This window comes from Triticum urartu, chromosome 7A (assembly GCF_056163025.1).
Source record: "Triticum urartu cultivar PI428250 chromosome 7A, HENAU_Tu73, whole genome shotgun sequence".
NCBI classification, from domain to species: domain Eukaryota; kingdom Viridiplantae; phylum Streptophyta; class Magnoliopsida; order Poales; family Poaceae; genus Triticum; species Triticum urartu.
Genome location: NC_141879.1, coordinates 732,775,393 through 732,782,639, shown reverse-complemented (window position 1 = coordinate 732,782,639; position 7,247 = coordinate 732,775,393). Strand labels below are relative to the sequence as shown.

The 7,247-nt window shown below is 46.8% G+C and overlaps 2 pseudogenes; one reads left to right on the top strand and one right to left on the bottom strand.

Moving 5' to 3' along the window:
* LOC125519499 (BTB/POZ and MATH domain-containing protein 1-like) lies at window positions 1-1,692 on the bottom strand (annotated as a pseudogene).
* A 163-nt stretch (window positions 1,693-1,855) lies between these two features.
* On the top strand, window positions 1,856-2,922 carry LOC147962413 (BTB/POZ and MATH domain-containing protein 2-like; annotated as a pseudogene).
* Window positions 2,923-7,247: the final 4,325 nt, after the last annotated feature.

Sequence of the window (7,247 nt, the reverse complement as noted above, 5' to 3'; positions counted from 1 at the left end):
CTAGTTAGCCGGCAGCAGTCCAATGATCATGTCCTTCATAAGAGTGGGGCAGCTCCTGCACAAATGATCGAAGCCATCAGTGGACACCACCGCCCTCAGGTTGTCCGGACACCGGAGGACTCGCAGCACGCCTTCTTCAGCCCATCGCAGCCGTGCTACTCGGCGTGCGTCAGGATGGTCGTTGCCGTGCTCAGACAGCTTCTTATCGCACATTGCCCTGAGTCTTGGGAGGTCATACATGTCCGCTGCAACGAGCAGGTGCTGCAGAAGGATGCCTTCATTCTCTTCGGTGCCCGGTGTAGGCAGCAAGCCGCCATAGATGAACCCTAGCATCGCCTTGAAGAGGGCCGCGTCCATGTCATCTACCTGTACCACCATCGATGTGCCTTCCTTCATGGCGCCAAAGAGCGCCGCTGTGAACACAACTGATCGGGCAGCGAGGATGCACCGGTGGGCGGCGAACTTCTCGCCGCCGACCTGGAATGCCACGTCAGAGCCGTTCCCAGACAGGAGAAGGTCGTTGAAGTTCAGTTGCATGTCACATGGTGGCACCATGATGAAGGCACAGGTGTTGCATGTGTGACTTAGGATCATTATGTCACACCGGAAGGTGAAGCTGTCGTCCTTGAGGTACTTGATATGTCCATGCCCTCCCTTCTCGCGGAGTTACCTAGGAATTCGAATATTTTGCCAGCAGGAATACATGTCGGCATTTGCTTGTCGGTGTCGTCAACAAAACTGAACTTGACCAGCGCCTTCACGGGCTCTACTGCAGCGGGCTCCTCTTCATCCTGCAGGGAAAGGGCAAGTGATACCACTACCAGAAACTGAAGTTTTCCTCACAGTGATCATTTTTCCTGTGGGGCCCGAAGCATCTCACAGGATAATGAATTTTCCAGGCGGGTTTACTTAAGCACCGAGGAAAATATCACATTTTACTATAGGTTAGTATATACCTCACAGAAAAATGAATTGTCCCATGAGGCTAGCACACAAGAAAATGGTCAGACCAGTCCTCCAGCGGCAGCGAAACCCACTATCGCGCCAAAGAAACTCGTGCGCGCGTGAAAATTCTCTTTCCGGATTCTTTGTGGAGAGAAGTCGCGCGAAGGCTCGTCCGGATTCTTTTTCCCTGTGTGCAGCGGCCCATGGGAGAAAAAAACTTCGAGACAAAAGGAAACCCTACGCAGAAAAATCACACAGAGCAATTGTCATGGTCAAAAAGAAAAAGAATGCCATTCTCTTAATAATAGCAATGACATCCTATCATTAATAAAAATTTCATCCTCTCAATAATAAAAATATCAACCTCTGTAATTAAAAATGCCATCCTCGTAATAATAAAGTTGACATCCTCTAAATAATAAAGTTGACGTCCTCTTCATAATAAAATGATATGTTATTAATAATAAAATATCATTACTCGGGGCCAAAAATATAGATAGAGGACAGAGAGATGGTAAAAGAAAAGGAAAGACGGGTTGATGTCTGTTGTGCCGAAGGCAAAAACTAAACTATGAGAAATTTTAACTAGGTAAAGATGAGATGTTCTATTCTTTACCTGCCCGCTAAAAAAGAGAAAGAGATGTTTCCTTTACCAATCTCCAGCAAATCCATGTTTATATGGTATAAACCCGGGGCCTCAGCATACTCGGGATAAGGAATTTTCTCAGAGATATATGCTGGCACCATCCGATTCGATCTTGCACCAGATTGAGTTTAGGTCTCTTATTCGTTCCTCCATCATGTGGCGTTGCCTTGTATATATAGCGTACGTACCTGACAGACTTGGCCCTAATCTGCGTACCACGATTTCTGCAGGTACAGGTACTTTAGAGCTGTTTCGTCGATCATGATGACGTTCACGGGTGAATCTGTCTACTCCGGCGGCAATTTCCTCAGCGCGGCCTCCCCCATCATCAACGCGGGCGCAGACAGAGGGTACCACTTGCTTGTCGTTGACGGCCACTCGCGCACCAACAAATTCTTCTGGTCTCTTCCTTTCATCATCCGCGGCCAACACTGGCGCATCTACTATGACCCCCACGTCGACGGCAGCCTGGTAACACTACAACTTTGCCTTGTCATCGGCACTATAGACCTCGTGAAGGCACATTTCGAGTTCAGTTTCGTTGAAGAGAACGACGAGCAAGAGCGGGCACGTATCCATGATGGTAGTGAGATATTCGAGTTCCGAGGCCGGTTCAGCCACCATACAAAGGTCCTCAAAAAGGAGACCTGGGAGAAATTCATCAGAGACGACAGATTCACCATTCGATGCGACGTCATGGTCCTTGCGCAGGGCGCGACAACAAGGACTTCTTCCTTCATCGCGGTGCCACCGTCCGACATGCAGCAGAACTTTATGGATCTTCTCCTGTCCGGCGACGGCACGGACGTCGTCTTCCGGTGGGTGGCGAGACGTTCACCGCCCACAAGTGCGTTCTCGCGGCCCGCTCTGCCTTCTTCAGGGCGCAGCTCTTCGGCCCAATGAAAGAAGGCACGGCGTCGACGAACACAATCCTGCAGATCGACGACATGCACGCTGAGGTATTCAGCATGATGCTAAGGTTCATCTATGGAGACTCGCTGCCAGCTCCTCCCGTGGATGAGAACGAGGGCGTTCTTCTACAACACCTGCTTGTCGCGGCGGATCGGTATGACCTCAGGCGGCTGAGGGCAATGTGTGAGGACAAGCTATGCGACTACATCGACATTAGCTCGGTAGCAACCATCCTGTCGCTCGCCGACCAACACAGCTGCGATGGGCTGAAGAAGGCGTGCTACCATTTCCTCGACTGTCCGGCGAACCTAAGGGCTTTTGTGGAGACCGAAGAGTTTGATCATCTGCAGAGGAGCTGCCCCCGTATTACGAAGGAAATTATCCTTAACATGCTTCCCTCGCCTAGCCTAATTCAGTAGCTCATCTTAATACATCGATTGTTAGAAAGTATTACGATCCTTAACATGCTCACACCGATACATACCAGGAAAATCAAGAGCTCTTTTTTGCCGCCCAGAACAGGTTTGCTGAAGCCAGCACAAATTTGCCGGCCCACTCTGCCCATGAGCTGTTTTTGTTTCACATTGTGTCTTAGTAGGTTTTTCAACAACAGGCCCATTGTCGTATTTTAGGAGCTATATATTTAAGAGCCTATGAAAAATAGAAAAAAATATATTTTCGAGATTGTCCAGTATGTCTTTTATCAAACAATATTCAATGTATATTAAGAAAATTTCTCCGTATATTAAAAGATCTTCATCATTTAATTAATAAAGTTCATTGCGTATTAAAAATTGTTCAATATTCCTCCTCCCCGCAAAAAGGAGATTAGTGTTACTTTGCCTCTCGTGGCCTTAGGAACATGGAACACAATGGATCAAGGCCCTTACGAGTGGGAGGGCTTTATTTTAAGATGTTTCTTTGAGTTCTGTTACGATTTGTGTCGTGCCTAGGAAGACGGGCGGCGGCAACACTATGGAATAAGTTTTTCCTCGCCTAGCCCCCATCTTGGTGGTGCGTATAGCATGCTTCGACGGCCTCAGTGATGCTACGAGGCATATGCTTCGACGACTATGGCGACGTGCGATGACATATTTGCAGAGAGAGAGAGAGAGAGAAAGAGAGGCTAGGCTAAGATGCGGTTGTATTCCTTGAATCTCCAGCGGATAATTGAATATATGGGTAAATTCGTTACCAAATAATTGAATTGCAGCGGACTGAATTCGGGCTCGGACGCAATAAATATCCTGGGCTTCTTTGTATCACGATACGGCCGGTGGGCAGAAGCGCTTTGACAGCAAATTCATCGATCATCATGTCGTTCATGGGTAAATCTGTCATCTCCAACAGCAAGCTCCTCGGGGACAATGCTTCCGCTAGCATCGACGCCGGGGCAGCAAACGGATACCACTTGCTTGTCTCGCACACCCGCGGATCCATCGGCTCTTGCTTTTTCATCATCGGCGGTCAATGTTGCTGCATCTACTACTGCCCCCATGCCTATGGCGGCCTCGTAACAGTACAACTTGTTAAACATGTCACATTACATATGACTTGGGCATCACATAGAGTAGTTAGGAGGATCTAGTTTGTTAGTACTTGTTTATCTTTTAATGTAATCCTCCTCTTATCTCTTCGGTTGTTTCAACCAACGATGTAATCTATCTATCGATGTATGCCTCTGCGAGAGCTGGCCTCACCAATATCAATATAAATACATGCGGGTTCCCATGTTACGTGAGTTGAGACACTTTACGAAACCTTTCATGGTATACACAGCCTCCTCTCCCACCTCGTCTAGCCTCCATCGTTCCTCTCCTACCCGCCATGGCTTCCCCAAGCCAAACTCCCTCAGCCGGCCTCAACAACACCATCTCTAAACCCTTAACCCGCACCAACTATGTGCTTTGCCGTGCCCAAGCCCGATCCCAAATCATTGGGGCAAGTCTCTTTGGTTACCTTGATGGAACCATCCCTGAACCATCATCCAAAATCATCTCAAAAAAACTCCAAAGGGAAGGACCAGGTCGTTCCCAACCCAGCCTATGCTGCTTGGTTAATCCAAGATCAGCAACTAGTAGCCTATCTGCTCAGGAATCTTTCTAAGGAAGTCCTAGTGCAAGTTGCCTCTCTGGAAACCTCACAAGCCATCTGGTCCGCTCTCACAAACATGTTTGCAGCCCAATCCAGATCGAAAATAAACATCTGCTGCACCGCCCTCACCAACGCCCAGAAGGGATCCCAATCTGCTGCTGCCTTCTTCGGTCACATGAGATCCCTGTCAGATGAACTTGCTATGGCAGGAAAACCCCTCCTAGAGGAAGAACTAATCTCCTTCATAGTTGCTGGCCTTGACATGGATTATGAACCACTTATCTCAGCCCTAGATGTCCGCACCGAACCACTATCTGTTGATGATCTCTTCGGCATGGTGGCGAACTTTGATCAGCGCATGGAGCTTTTCCAGGGCACAGGCGCCGGGGCTTTCAAGTCCTCGGCCAACAGTGCCTCACGGGGACGCGGCGGCGCTCCCAAGGGTGGCTACCGTAACTCACCCAAGGGTGGAAACGGCAGCGGCAACAGCAATTACAACAACGGTGGCGGCGGCTACCGCGGCAACAGCAGCGGAGGTGGTGATGGCGGCTACAACCAGGGCGGCGGTGGTGGCTACCGCGGCTCTGGTGGTGGCTACAATGGCGGCGGTGGCGGGGGCTACTACAACAACAATGGGCCCCCACGCCATAACTACAACAACAATCAAGGTCGTCAAGGCGGCCGTTTCACCGGGTATGAAGAATATGAAAACAAGTGTCAGATTTGCAAAAAAACTAACCACATTGCAAAGGAGTGTAAGTGGCGCTATGCACACGACAACTCTCAGAGGAGACGAGTTGCAGCTGCAGCAGATGCCTCATATGGAGCAGATTCCAACTGGTATCTTGACTCCGGTGCAAATGAGAACATCACCTCCGAGCTAGAGAAAATGACCATGCATGAGAAATACCATGGCCAAGAGCAAGTCCACACTGCAGAAAATGGTCCAGGTATGATGATAAGTCATGTTGGCAAGTCTATTATTAAAACCCCACATCGTGATATTCTTGTAGATGAAGTCCTACACATTCCCAATGCATAAAAAAATCTCCTTTCGGTTCATCGTATTACTCTTGATAATGGTGTCTTCATAGAGTTTCACCCTTTTTTCTTCTTGATAAAGGATCAGGTCACGAGGAGGGTCCTCTATCGCGGTAGATGTGTGGAAGGTCTCTACCCGTTGATTCCCAAGTTTTCCAAGTCAAATAAGCAAGCCTATGGAGCATTCAAGGTGTCTTCAGAACGATGGCACAATCGTTTAGGCCACCCGTCTTTCTCTATTGTCTATCAAATTCTTAGCAAAAATAAGCTCGCTTTTGTTGATGAGCATGATCGTGAAACTATTTGTGATTCTTGTCAAAGAGCAAAAAGGCACCAATTACCATACCCAATTTCCACTAGTGTGTCTACAAAACCCTTGCAACTTATTTTTTCGGATGTATGGGAACCGACTCCCTCCTCTGTTGGTAGGCACAACTATTATGTGAGCTTCATTGATGATTTCAGCAAGTACACGTGGATATATCTTCTTAAGAAACGTTCCGATGTTTTCCAAGTTTTTCTTAACTTTCAAGCTTTAGTAGAAAGGAAATTTTATTGCAAAATACTTGCTATGCAATCGGACTGGGTGGTGAGTATGAGAAACTCAACTCCTTCTTTCAACGGATAGGAATTTCTCATCACGTTTCTTGCCCCCATGCTCATCAATAGAACGGTTCCGTTGAACGTAAGCATAGGCACATTGTTGACATAGGTCTCTCCCTCCTTGCTGCCGCATCCATGCCACTCAAGTATTGGGATGAGGCCTTTCTCACAGCCGTCCATCTCATCAATATTCTGCCTAGCCGTGTCATCAATCATGAAACACCCACTGAACGTCTTCTTCACACCAAACCAGATTACTCCTCACTCTGTGTGTTTGGTTGTGCTTGTTGGCCGAATCTACGCCCTTACAACAATCGTTATTTACACGCGCTGGTTTTCATAATTCAATGATATATTTCTTCTGCTGTTGAAATGAGCGCAAGTGAGATTAATACAAGCAAATCTACTGCATCAAAGTTAGTTTTAGCCAATCTTTGGTTTTAGATTGAGACCCGTTCGACCAAATGTATGTAACTAGTGACTCATTAAACTGGAGGGACTAAAAACACACTCTACTCATTAAATAGATCAATACATGTAGTTTTTACAGGTAGTTGGAATAAACTAGATTTTAGTTTTAGCCTGAATTGTTTGCACGGAGACATAACCAGTAAAATTTGACCAATCAAGCTGACATGGCGAGAAATGACTCTGGAGTGTGGACAATCGAGATTAGTCTATCTTGGATATTAAATGCTACTGAGAGATGAGATGAGAAATCTAGAATTCTAGACGAAAATTAAATTAGCTGTAAGTTATTTGTTCTTTTTTTGAGTTAAACTTGGCAACAAGTTCATGGAGATAGATTATTTCAAAAAAAATATCATGGAGATAGTGATATGGACTTCTCTCACCTGCAAATTGTAATTAACCAGAAGACTTGCATACGGGAGCAGAGATTCCATGAACCATCTCCAAATCAAGGATAGAAGATAAAGAAACAAAGGAGACCTAGCCATGGATGCATTAAGATAAACTACTTTGGGTCCAGCAGGACAATGATCAT